General features: G+C 47.5%; 1 protein-coding gene across 1 annotated transcript in view; it reads right to left on the reverse strand.

The window, feature by feature from the left end:
• Nucleotides 1–14388, reverse strand: part of SMOX (spermine oxidase) — a 255085-nt gene that overhangs the window by 165404 nt on the left and 75293 nt on the right. The window lies entirely within an intron of this gene.

The raw sequence follows: 14388 nt of genomic DNA on the forward strand, positions 1-14388 counted from the left end.
GGCAACTAGGGTTTTCCTGCAGTGAGAGCCCCATGCAATGGAGTAGCAGGCTGCCCAGGTATTTGCAGGTAAATAACTGGTGTGTGTTGCAATCAAAGGCCCCAAACCAGCGGAACTGAAGGGCCTACTGGGAAACGGACCTGCCAGCATTCAGAAAACCACATGCTGAAGAATTGGGCCTATTTAGGCAGACGCTGCCAACAAGGTCAGTCGGTAGCGTTTAGCATTATGATAAAACAGGAGTACACGAAATCGGCAGTTGACGCGAATACGTTTGAAAGTGATCATTTTCCACATTTACCAACTCGTGTCCCATAGGTTGTCATGAAAAGCGCATGGTAAAAATTGAGATGTTACTGTTGATAACAGAAAACCTAACATAGCTTGCAGGGAAATGTGATTTTGTAATGTTACAGATCTCCACCTCAGATGAAAATGTGACAACTGCTGAAAGAAGCGGCTATGACAAGTCCACACGTGTAGTGCAGACATTTTGCTATTAATAAATATATGGTCCAGCACGACACAGGGACACAGACGAGAGGGAACAAGTTACTTACCTGTAACTGTTGTTCTCCAGCATGGGTCTGGCATGGATTCACATGCTCATGAATATTCCCAGTCGTCAGTATCAGTTTCGTTTCTGATCTGTCTTTCTTAGTAGTAACCAATCACTGATCTCTGGGTCATACTGCCCCTAGACAATGACTGCCCTCTCCCTAAGCCCCTCCCCTGGCAGCCATCTTCAGATTTAGTAGCACGTAAAGTAGCAGTATGACCAAGTGAAGAGCCGCAGAGGGGTAGGAGGGAAGGTTCGCATGTGAATCCATGCCAGACCCATGCTGGAGAACAACAGTTACAGTTAAGTAACTTGTAACTTCTCCAGCATGGGGTCTGGCATGGATTCACATGCTCATGAATATAAGAATACATAGCAGTACACACATGCACAACCACGGGAGGTGGCAAAGGCTCAACATTAAGCATTACATAAACTCAACATTACCCCCTTACCTCCTCACCAGGCCCACCTTCAGGCGAACAGGTTGCGCAGCACTGCTTGGCCGACTCTGGACTCCTCCCTGGAATCCCGGTCGACGCAGTAGAATCTCATGAAGGTGTGCGTCGACCTCCACGTAGCAGCCCTGCAGATGTCCAGCAGGGGCACACCAGACAAGAACGCCGTGGTAGCAGCGATCGCTCTGGTTGAATGGGCTCTCGGACGGCCGGCAACGGTCGGTTTGCCAACCGGTGACAGTACATAATGCAGCCGGAGAGCCATCTGGAAATGGAAGCCTTCGAGAGAGCCTTCCCTTTGTTCACAGGTCCAAAGTTCACAAATAGCTGTGACGTCTTCGGAAAACTCTTCGTGCGGTCCACATAGAACCTCAGCGCCCTAGTCAGCGCCCTAGCCACATCTAGTGAGTGCAAAGTCCTCTCGGCTGGCGACGAAGGCGACGGGAAGAAAACTGGTAACACCAAGGGCTCGTTGAGGTGGAAGTCCGACGGCACCTCGGGCATAAAGGAGGGGTGCGTCCTGAGCACCACCCTCGTGTCGTGAAAAGTCAAGTATGGAGGCTTGCAGGATAGGGCCTGGATCTCTCCCACAGCTCGTGCGGAGGTGATGGCCACAAGAAATGCTGTCTTCCACGACAGGAACTTCAAAGGCGCCGAATGCAGAGGCTCAATTGGCGCCCCCTTGAGCCTGGACAGCACCACGTTGAGTTCCCACGCCGGGGCAGGAGCCTTCACCGGCGGGAACGATCGGAACAGTCCCTTCATAAATTCCTTCACCAGGCGATGGGACCCCAAGGACGCCCGTCCCGTAGTTCTGGTGTATCGGGAGATCCCCAGGTACGGGGGACGTGGGCAAAGGCTGAGCAGGTCGCAAGAGCTGAAAAGGCGGGGCTGGATGGGTCTGTCTTCTCTTGTTTGGGGGACTTCCCGACGGGCCTGGCTCTGGCTCCTCCCTCGGGCCTGGTTCCGGCTCCTCCGTCGGTGGTAGGGGCAATCTCGTCCTGATCTCTGAACATAAGGATTGCATTGCCAACAAAATGGCTGCCGAGTTGTCCTGCGGCTCCGGAAGCGACGGTTGACTAGGAACCTCGCCGTCGCTCGTTGTCCTTAGTCGGGATCCCTCCCATGGGACCGGGCCTCTTCGAAGCCCTCGTCGAGGCCCTCCAAGACTTCAACCAGTTCCTCCTCGGAGGCTGTGTCCGTGTCCACAATGGCCACCGGCTCCCCCCCTCTTTCTGCCGGGGTCTTCACGGGGGTCTTCACGATGGGCCTGAAAGAGGCTTCCCTCCACGGTGGCAGGGAAACTCTGGGCCCCGAGGTAGCCTCCACTGGTGTAGCCTGAAAGAGGCTTCCCTCCACGGTGGCAGGGAAACTCTGGGCCCCGAAGTAGCCTCCACTGGTGTAGCCAGGGCTGCCACGACTTCCTCGATAGAGGCCTTAGCCGGGTGAATCAAGGCCTTCACCACCTTCTGCGGGCCTGTGGCCTTCACCTTGGGGGGTGGGGGGTCACTGCCTCGGTCCCCCTCGGCTGGATCCTTCGAGACCGACCGGGGCCTCTCCAGAAGCTTCGCCGGGTTCTCGGCTTTCCTCTTCCCTGAGCCAGAGCGTTGGCTCGTGGCTGGAGAGGATGCACCCTGCCTGGCAGCCGAGGAGCCTGACCGTTCGGCGCTCGCGGTGCTTTGCCTTCTCTTGGGCCCCCGTCGCCGGGGCGCCCTTACAAGACTTAGAAGGCCGCTCAGACTTCTCACCTGACGGGCTCTATAGGTTTTCTATACAGTCTACAAGTCACATTTTGATCAGTGAGGGAATGGGTTCGATCATGGTGCTGTGGGGGCCGGCTCCACAAGATTGGTTGGTGGCTTGCCGGGATGTCGGGCATCACGTGGTTCATCTGGGCCGGTCCATGCGAGGTGAAGGTTGCGCTGGGTCCGGGAGAGGCAGCTGGTACTGGCTAACTAATCTACACACCATCACAAGACATACAGTAAATAATGACCATTACTACACCTTACGAGAGGCCTATAAATTAAACATGTGCATTCACATTATCTCGTTTCACATCATTGGGAGCTGAGGGTGTGGGGGTGGGTTCTTGCCCTCCAGGTGACATGTGGGGGGTGGGATTAATAGCGGTCTGGCACATCAGAACGTGAGGGGATGGAGTGACATGCTAGTTTAGGACAAAATAGATCGTGACAGGGGTTTGGTTTTATTGGGGGCACTCTAGGGTGGTCAGCAAGGAAGGGTCACACTTCTGCTACATCAAAGGGGCACAGAGTTGACCAGGCAGTAGTTTTCTTACTTTAGGGGCGAGAGGTGCAGGAGCGGGTTTGTTGAGATAGATTGACCACAAGTCATGATTCGGCCCAGTCACACACAGGGCAGTGATCTCAGAGGAAGGATGAAAAAGAATACACGGTTTGCTCGCAACAATTTGTGTCAGAGCATCCGTGAGAAATGGACTTGGGAGGCACAGGCGCGGGAGGAAAAAGGTGGGGGCTGTCTGCTCGCTGTGTGCAGCACTGGGAGAAAAGGCTTCATAGATCCCAGAATGCAGCCTAGTCTAAAGATGGAGTCGGGGGAGTACACAAAAATGGAGTCCAAATGTGTCTTGCAATAGCCCCCCCCCTTCTGTATGTGTCAGGGACTTATCCCCTGAGGCCACAGAAGAGCAAGGAAGGCATCCCCTCCACTAGTGCAAGAGCAGGTGGTCCCTTTCGCGTAGCATGTATGGGGGGCAAAACCGCCCCCATCCTTCCTTACACTTGGCAGCTCCTTTATAGGCGGTCAATGCTCCTGGGGAGGGGTGCGATTTCCATATGTAGAACAGTTTAAGGGTGGGGGATTTAAGTTTCTTCAAGATTTATCATCCCATCCTTTTCTACGTTTGAGCGGTGCAAGGGCATTTGTGATGTTATCCAAATTAGATAGATGGGCTTTAGACATCACAACTGAGGAATCTAGGGGAGAAAAATAAATCGTAGGACACAGCAAATGTTAAATTCTTTGCTGTGTCAACAACTTTAGGTTTCTTCCCACAGAACCTTGCAACTTCCTGGCCTTAATTTCTTCAGAAAGTCAGCCTGACTTGTAAAGTGGACAAAAGCATGGTCTGACCATGGACAAGGGAATACCTGGAAATTCCTAGTTGTGACCTTAGTAGTAGAAACCCAATCTAAGGTGTGACCTAGAGAATGGGTAGGCATGCAGATCATGTGCTCCTAACAGAGGTTGCCTAGTTCAAAACCGAGGTTGGCTAAGGACATCTCCAGGTCAGAAGCAGAGTGTCATCCTTATGCCCAGCCAATAATTAAAATCACCAAGTAGTAAAAAACTGGAGTTGGGCTTTAAAATAGATAGACAGGGCCGTAATAAAATCATCTGTCAAGGATGGTGGTCTGTAAATTAGGTTCCGGGTCGATTCAGCATGTAGTCCAATTTTCACATGCAGCAACTCTACACCATTCATAATTTGTCTGCTTATTTCCCAAATACTAAGTAGGGATTTGAAAATCAATTCAACACCCCCGCTACCGTTGCCGTCCTCGCTATCCTGCCGTAACAGAACCTTCAGGAATAGCAAGATTAAGGGACGGCCGGGACGGGACCGCCGGTTGCCTTGTGCCCCCAGGTTTCAGTTATTGCGCGTACGTCAATATCGGTTTCTCCAATAAATTTCTCCAGGCAAGCAAGTTAGCCCTGCAAGAACGGAAGCTGCGATAGCATAGGAAATTCTACAGTGGGCTAGGCTGGGAGGGTGATGAGGAATACGTTGGAGGAACATCCAGTCGAAACAAAGTTACCAGTTGGTAAGTAACTTGTTCTTCGAATGGATTGTGTCCTTCAACATATTCCTCATCTTTGATAGACTCCCAAAGCAGTATGCAGAATTTGGTGGAGGGAGTAGAATTTGAAATGGTCTGCATCTTATAAGGCCAAATACAGTACCTCCTTACCAAAGGCAACATCCTGAGAGTGGGAAGTATCTAAACAGTAATGCTTTGTGAATGTATGCAACGATGACCAAGTAGCTGCATCGCAGAGGTACGCCCCTTTGAAGGGCTGCAGAAGAGACTATAACTCTGGTGGAATGAGCTCTCAAGCCTTCTAGCGGGTCCTTGCATGCCAATTTGTAACATTCAGAGATGCCAAGAATAATCCACCTTGATAATGTCTGCTTTGGAACAGCTTGACCCAATTTCCTTCCAGTATATCCAATAAAGAGTTGCTCATCCACTCTGAATTTGGAGAACCTAGAAATAAAACTTAAAGCTGTTCTAGGGTCCAATCTATGGAGCCTTTCTTCCCATTTACCGGGATGCGGCAGGGGGTATCACGCAGGCAGAACAATTTTCTGATTTAGATGGAAATCAGATACAACCTTAAGTATGAAGGAGGGAGGGTTTTACCATTAACACAACACTGGCCTGGTGGAATACAGTATAGGTTAGCCTAGAGGAAAGTGCCTGCAACTCGCTCTACGTGCAGATGTCAATGCAAACAACAATATTGTTTTAAAGGTCAACAACCTCAATGGACATGTGTGCAAGGGTTCAAATGGGGCACACATTAAAAGCTTTACAATCAGATTAAGGTCCCAAACTGGGACCTGAAAAGAAGACAGTGCCACGTTTGTGAGCCTTTTTAGAAATTGAATCAGCCAGGGAATTTTAAAGTAGGAGCATTCGCCCGAAGAACGCTTGAAAATGGAGAGTGCTGCCAGGTAACCTTTAATGGTCCCAACATGGAGACCTTTGCGTGGCAATGATAAGCGGAAAGATAACATCTCTGGGGTGGAACATAGAAAAGGATCTACATTCTATTCCCTGCACAAGCCGCAAAACTTGTTCCAACGGTACAGAGATTTTGTTGCTGGCCTTCTTGCGGAAAGCAATAACTCCATCACATCATCCGGGAGGTCACAATACTTGTATCTCAGCCTTTCAGAAACCATGTGTGAAGGTTGAGTGTGTTGACCTCTGGATGAGAACCTGTCCCTCCCGTTCTGAGAAGATCCTCTCCCTCTGCGGAAGACGAATCACAGGACAGACGGACATATCTAGAAGGTTCCAGTAACACGTTTTCCTGAAGACGTTCTGCAGCTGGCATCCAGGGCAGACCCTGAACAGCTTTCCGGGCGTCGAGCTTCCCTTCTCCTGGGCCATGACCGGGCCTGAGAAACTTCTGGAGTCCTCCAAAAGCGTAGCTCGACGAATCTTCACCCTTGAGGGGCGCAGACGAATCCGACACGGGTCCCCGTTGATCGGATAGAGAGTCGGTGGAGCTTGAGGCTCTTTTGACCGAAAAAAACGAAGTTTTTGAGAAAAAACGTGAAAAAAATAGCACTAACGCTCGAGAGCAATAGCACGAGGATCCCAACACATGAACGTGCGGTAAAAATCTGAAGATGGCTGCCAGAGGCGGTGCTTAGGTAGAGGGCAGTCATTGGCTGTGGTCAGTATGACGCAGAGACCAGTGATTGGTTATTACTACGAAAGACAGATCAGAAACGAAACTGATACTGGTTTTTTCTTTACCGAGGATTCCCAGCCTGACGACGGGGAATATTCATGAGCATGTGAATCCATGCCAGACCCCATGCTGGAGAATGCGGTTTCCGAACCGCCTCAACCTCCAGAATGACCAAAAAAAAAAAAAAAAACATAAAAAAAAAAAAAACTAGTGGCAACTCTCAAACCACCACGAACGCGTCGCCTAGACCTCCTCTTGGAGGAAATTCCCTTGAGCAACACCTCGCACTTCTGATTCACTCTGGTCGCAAACAGGTCTACTTGAGGGGTTCCAGAGGGCGAATATCTCTTGAACGACTTCCTGAGCTAGTTCCCACTCGGGGGAGACTGCTCTACCTGCTCCAAGCGTTCACCATCGCGTTTTCCTCCCCGGCTATGTTATCTGCAGATAAGGAGATTCCTCCTTGAATTGCCCAGTACCAGAGCGGAATTGCCTCTCTGCATAGGGGTAGTGACCCTACACCTCGCTTGTTGAGGTAATGCATGGCCACTGTGTTGTCGGCCATTATCAGCACATTTTTTCCCCTGACCGAGGGCAGGAAGGCCTTCAGCGCTAGTCAGATTGCACTCCGCTCCAAAAGGATGATTCGTAGTTTGGGCTCCGATGGAATCGAACGACCACTGACTGACAGGTCGTTGGCATGGGCTCCCCAACCCATGAGTGAGGCATACGTCACTACTGTAATCTCTGGCCATGGCTGCCAAAAATGTTCGCTCTTCATTGTCCTTGCAGGCCCACCACAGAGGATTCTGTGCGACCCTGCTTGGAACCTGAAGTAGGCCCGTCATCCTTCCTGAGAACTGGGACCATTGTGTTCTTAGAGCCAATTGAAGGGATCTCGTTCTCAGGCTGGCTTCTGGCACCAGAAAAATGCAGGATGCCACGAGGCCGAGCAACCTCAAGAAATCAAAGACCAGAGGATTCTGTGCAGTTTGGAATTTGGTAATCTGAAGAATGTCTTGAGCCCTCGCCTCGGGTGGCAAGCTCTTTCCCAAGGATGTATCTAGATGTACTGCAGCTGCTGAGAAGTTATCTGTGACTTCTTGAATTTGAGGGAGAAGCCCAGTCTGAACAGAGTGGCAGGTGACGGATGATCCAGGGCTTGTTCTCCCCTGATCAGCCAATCGTCCAGGTAGGGGTAGACATGAATCCCCCCCCCCCCTCTCCTGAGATGTGCTACCACCACCAGATTGGTGAAGACCCTCGGGCGGAGGTCCATCCGAATAGCAGGACTCGAAACCGTTAAGGTTCGCTGTTGGCGGCTCGCACTAGGTATTTTCTGTGTTTGAGATGGATTGGCCCATGAGAATAAGCATCCTGAAGGTCCAATGACACCAACCAATCCTGTAACTGGAGTGCCTGGAGGATCTGAGAAAGTGGGACCTTCTTGAATTGGTCCTTCCTGAGGAACTTGTTCAAGTATCTCAAGTCCTGCATGGGTCTCAGTCCACCGTCTTTCTTGGGGATAAAAAAATATGGGGAATACAAACCCTTGTTCCTCTTCGCTACAGGTACCAGTTCTATAGCATCTTTCTCTAGCAAGGTTAATATTTCCTGCAAAAGAAACGGATTTGGAATCCTCAAAAAGTGTTTCCCCGGTGGATTGTGAGGCTGTGTTATAAATGGAAGGCAGTAACTTGGGCTATTGTCTCCAGAGCTCAAGCATCTGAAGTAATGTCTCGCCATTCTTCGAGATGCTGAGACAGTCTACCCCCCCATGTGACGCAAGCTCTCAAAGTGATTTTGGAGCGGTTGCTGCAGCTGCCGATGGCAAAGACACTGTAGCTAGAGCTGGCTTTGCACTTTTTCCTCGTCCACCACAAGAGTTCCTTGTTTGCCCTCTGACTGGCCATTAGGAACCATAGGATCGCCCCCTCCATGGTGGTCATGAAGAACGAAAAGGCTGAGGTTGCTTAACAGCGGCCCCGAAAGACTTGGTAGCCGCCTTTGAGGTCTGCAACTTCTCACGGCTCTCGTCAGCCTCGTTACCAAAAAGGTGAGAGACGTCAAAAGGCAGGTTTAGAAGACGTGCCTGCACATCTGTTGGATAACCCGACTTCCACAACCACACAAATCTGCGCATAACTGTGCTTGTAGCCATAGACCTGCCAACGCGGTCTGCAGTGTCAAGCCCAGATTGAAGGGATTCTCGCATGGCTTCCTTGCCATCCCCAATGATAGCTAGGAAACCCTCACTTTCCTCCCCTTCTCGAATGTGCTCCGCCACCATTGATTTGCACTCCCACAGAGTGTACGAAAATGTGGCTAAGGCACAAGTGGAGTTGGCCGATGTAAGGGCCACACTCCCGGCTGAAAATGCCTTACGCGGCCATCCATCTATACACTGGTTGTCCCTATCCAGAGGGATGGTAGGGTACGCTGCTTTATTAGATGTTGCTGTGGCTGCCTGGACCACCAGACTCTTGGGAGTGGGGTGTTGGACAGATTGCCAGGGTCGCTAATGGAATGGCAGAATTTTCTAGTAAGGGATTTATCCACCGCAGGGATATAATCTGGGGATTCCCAATTTCTGGCCACCCTATTTTGTAAGGCCGCATGAAAAGGGTAAGACTGGGTCTGTAGGTGGACCTTGGTCCAGAATATCAGTAAGGTAATCCTGGATGAATTGTGCTGGTGGTTTAGCCCAACCTTGGTATTCAACTACCTCTGACATCAGGTGCTGATACGAGGAATCCGCGTGTTCCCAGTCTACCCAAGGTGATGTATCAAAACCACTAGAATTGTGCAGTGTGTCAACCACATCTCTCATCTTACTCTCCTCTGAAATTAAACATTCTGGCACATTAGGAGATCCAAACTCAAGGCCACAGGGCCTCCCCTACGCCCTCCTCTTCCTCAGACCTCTTCTTCCTCAGAAATTGAAGAGAGGGATTTAAAGTACTCCTTTGTGGGAAAAGGAGTATAAACTTTGTCAGGTACCACCAAAAGTGTAGGCTCGAGGGGGGTGGGGTGGGGGGGGGGGTTTTGAAGAGGTTTTGATTTAGCCTCTTCGCCCATTTTAACCTGCTCAGAAGGCGGAGTTGAAACCACAGTACTTTTTGGCGCTGATGATTTTAGTGTCGACAAAGGTAATGGAGTCGATGAAAATGGTGCAGACAGCGTCAAGGATTCAAAGGCCGCCTTCGAAGATTGCTTCGAGGTATGTGGAGTCTTCGATGGTGTCGATGACCTTGATCGTCCGTCACGACTCGTGCGACTTTCTTTCATCAGAGATCTTGAAGGTTTTCAATGGGTCTTTCTTCGATCACCCGGGCACGAGGGCGAGCAAGTGTCGGAACAGGACCGCTCTCGTCTGGCTTCCGAAGGAGCAGCAGATGGAGGCGAACTCTTCTCGAAAATTTCTAACATTTTCATACGAAATGCCTCCTACTCTGCGGATGAAGAATGTTTTTTGAGGGACTTACATTTTCTGGGGGAATTCATCCAACGATGAAGATGGCGACTGATGGTGCCGTCTCTTCGATCGTTTCATTGAGGACGAGTGGCTGGGGCCACTACCGGATCGTGATTATTTTTTTGTCCTTTTTCGCGTTGAGGAGAACGATCTCCAGACTCGATAATCGAAGAATGATCAGTTTTATGGACTACCTTCAATTTTCCCTTTCTTTCTCGTAGGGCTTTACTCAACATTGCCTGACATTTCGAGCAGGAATCCGGGTCATGGGCCTCCTCCAAACACCATAGGCATGAGCGATGCGGATCCGTGATGGACATTTTTGAATCGCATTCTCTGCACCTTTTCAAACCCCAACGAGGTGTTGTTGGGGTCAATGACGAAGACATTGTCGATGATTTTTGAAGAACTGCGCAGTAAGTAAATACTAACGATCCACGCTGAGTCTCCCAAGCAAACACGTTTGCATAAAAACCGAACCGAGGCCAGCAGGCACCGTGTGTGCTACTTCTACACCCCATGACGTCACCCGACGGAGCCCTTCGAGGGCCATCAACTCGATGCCATCGATGCAGGGCGCCCTCTGCCGAGAAATTTTTTGCCGATAGCAGCCGAAGCTGAACGATATATCAAAGATGAGGAATACGTTGGAGGACACAATCCATTCAAATACACATTTTCAAAGTAATGTTTCCAAAGAAAACTGTGTGAGATCCTAAAAAGTAGGTGAAATAAATGCTACAATACAAATGCTATTACATACATATCCTTTAAGTGCACAGTGACACCCGGGGCAAAGTGTGTTGTAAGATTTTCTGGAATGCATGTCCGCCGGTTCAGGTGTGCAGTTGCGTGCGAACACTGCAATGGCGCAGACGGGCTAAAAACGGTGGTGTGGAAGGTTGGCCCAGAGCAATTGCAAGTGGTTTAGATTCATTCGAAACCTTCCACCCATCACTTTTGTGGTCAGTTTGTTTCTCCCTGTGAGAGAGGGTATGCCCAGACGTGGGTCCCATGCTCGCTGCGCCACAGGGAACCAGGCTGCACCTCACTGAGTAGGTCCAACAAGGACGAAACAGGTCTGGTCTGGGGTTGCTTGGTTTTCGGACCATTAACAACAAGTAACTCTCTTCAATGGACGTTGGAGACACCCCTGCTCTAAAAAGAAGACATTTTCTTCACTTTCCGCATGAGCTGGATTTTTTGTGAAAATTGTAGCTATTGGAGTTTAACGCACATAAGCAGGAAGCACAAATATACGATAGGTGGAGGGTGTAGAGATGTACCCAAGATAAATCCATAGGTAGCTGTCACTGAAGGGACACTGGCACATATTTTGGAACATGCTATCTGACTAAAATAAGAATGTTCCTTTATGTGTGTCTTAATTTTCATTTGTAGATTGTCGGTACACTGTTTGCCAGTCAGCAAAGAGAGAAAGACAGGAGTTCAGATATTAGTCCAACCCAGCGTTATCAATCTGCCTAAAAAACACCAACTCTATTCTTGGTGATGCTCAGTCTATATACGCACTTAATGCCGATATTGTTGTTAAGGTATTAACTGCACCAAAAGATGGTGCTCTGACAAGGTGAGGCTTAGAAGCCTTGTGGAATTGTAAAAATCCTTAACACACTTCCAAAATAATAGCAAATTTGTTTTTTCATGAACACACTGCACAGGTGATTTGTTACAAACGTAAAGCAGATGGGTAACTTAGAACATGAAAGTTGAATTAATCTGTTATTGGGAGCTAGATACTACTTAGAGATATTGATTACTGCTTTTACACCATATTTTCCCCAAATGATTGTGCAGCACATCACCACCAACTATATGGATCATGCAGTATGGACGTCTTGCACCCATTTCACCCCTTGTAGTGGGGTATCTGGGTTAATGCGCCAATGCTGGTGGAGAGGGAGCCATCAAGTGCGGGGGGAGGTTGGTTTTATTTTTTTTTAGACTATGGCTTCGAGCCTTTTTGGTACTGGCTAGTTTGAAAGATCAAAAAGGCCTGCGGATTACTCAATTTCTTCTGTGTGTTTTACTGTAGTTCTTGCTTGGCTTTAAAAGTGCATGTAAAAAAGGTCAGTGACCTCCTCTGCTGACCGCTACATAGGCCAATGGATTTAGTTAATGAGTTGCCGATAAATACAGCTTGCAACATCTCTTTGAATCAATGTCTTGTGCCACGAGTGCATGCCTGACAATGTATGTAATTTACATACTCTGAAAGCCTGCGTTGCATACAATGGAGGAGCATTTGGGATCATCTTAAAAAGTTATCTAGGAGGGCTCAAAATGTGCACTCTCCATTGGCCAGTGAACATTTTCTTTGGTGGGTAGGGCGAGGAAGAAATTGTGTGCGTTTCGAATTTAGGTGGCAAGTGACACTTTATGGTTAGCTAGTAGCTTTTGCGAGTAGTGTGAGCGGGCAACAGAGTTAAAAAAAAAAATAATCAGATTATCAATCATGAACAGTATTTGGGGTCACCCAAAACCTGTAATGCACTGTTTTGCCCTGTTGAGTTTTACCTTTTTTTATGTTCGTATTGGCTTTTCACAAGTTATGAGTTGATGTTTACAATCATTTGTAAAGAGCAGAATTCGGTGCACAGACAGATTGACGTTATAGTAGGTAATTATTTTTGTAAAGATTATAGATTAAACTAGCAATAGTTATGGTCACATGACGAAGTTTCTCATCTTGGATTTTAGTATGTATAAGACAATTGTGTCATAACAGTCCTAGATATTACTGTCATCTAAAGGATTATTTCTACCACGGATGTGATAGTGTTTCAAGCTTTTTTGTTTTCAAGTAGGATACTTGTTTTACTAAAAAGGATCAACTTTACCTAAAGATCCATGCCTTGGGAAAGATCACCCTTAATGTTCCCCAAAACTTAAGGCACACTTTACCAAATACTCCAGTTATCAGCACAAAGGTACCAATTTCTTGCATTTTGTGATTTAGTGTCTAAATTATATTTTGTACCTTTTGCAATCAATTCAGATAGGACTAATGGGAGTTTTCTTAACTTTTTTCCTACATTTTGTAGTGATGTAAAGTATTCATTAGCAGGTCTTTTTTTTTTTTTAAAAGATAGTAACAGTGTGTTATTTTGCATTTCAGACATACCCCTGTGGATGGGCTGTTCGTCTGAAATGCATAAGCTTTTGGGTTCTGCACATGTGAAATATTAGAACAAGGCGGATGAATGCCAATAAAATACTATTACAAGCCTTATGTTCAAAGAGATATATATTGTATTAATAAAAACATTTTAATTTATTCAAGAATGCAGTAGTGATTGCTACAAAGGGAGTCAACATTTTTGATTAATTAGATTCAGTCTGCTTGGATAGCTAGTAGCTTGCAACCTGAATTTCTTACCCCTGCATCTGGCCCAACTATAACCGTGTAATTATCCAGTTTGAACAGGACTGGAGGCCTCGAATCATATATGCCTACATGTGAGAGAAAAAATGAAATATGCTTCGGTTCTTTCACTCCATCTCACTTAAGTTTTATTTCTTCGCTTATGAATGCAGACTTGTCCGTTCAATTGACATTACACAGCAAAACGAAAGTAAAGGCATTTCCACTCATATCAAGAGTGTCGAACAATACGGTTTCAATTAATTACCAACATAGCAGAATAAAGGAACACATTGATTTCTTCATAAGTCTTTCAGTGAGTTTGATTAAATGGCTTGCGGTATTCCCTGCAAAAGAACTACTTTAATTCTTGATCTAGCTTTCACATGTTGCATGGTTCAGTCTTTAAACCCAACATGTTTTTATGCTCATAGCTGCATGCCTCATCTTTATTATAAAATGCCCAACACATCAAAATAGTGTTTACCTTTCCCACTGACACCATTACACAGACAGAAGACTGTTATAGGATTTACAGAGTGAACTGAATGTGGTGCATGTGCTCTTCTTTAACAAGTCTGGCAGCTTTCTGAACAGGTCTGCAAAATTCGATCAATTTTTAGTCATTTGCCTTACTATAGCCACAGTTTTTGAGCTAGAGATACAATATTCTCAAAATACATTGGCCTTTAGGAAAAAAAAATCTCGCTTGCATTCAGGTTTAAATAGGGACCCTCTGTACCATTTTTATTTACACCGACTGTGTCCCTGTTAAAACTACTATCCCTTTCTGTTCCCAGGTCACCCTTATTCCCATGGAGTGAACATAGAAATCCAGATTGCCCTGTAGGCCTGTCTATCAGGCTAAGTACTAACAATTTAAATGGGGCTTCTTATTTTTGGAGTTCATACCTGGACCCTCTCAGTATGTAATGCCTCTATCTAAGATGCTACGTAGGTTGCCACCTGCTTTCAGAATGGAGGACCATCTCTGCAGCCTCTATTGAAAACCAGCCCTCGAGTTTATGTATGTTCTCAC

Source organism: Ambystoma mexicanum, chromosome 6q (assembly GCF_040938575.1).
Source record: "Ambystoma mexicanum isolate Mex_15411 chromosome 6q, UKY_AmexF1_1, whole genome shotgun sequence".
NCBI lineage: Eukaryota > Metazoa > Chordata > Amphibia > Caudata > Ambystomatidae > Ambystoma > Ambystoma mexicanum.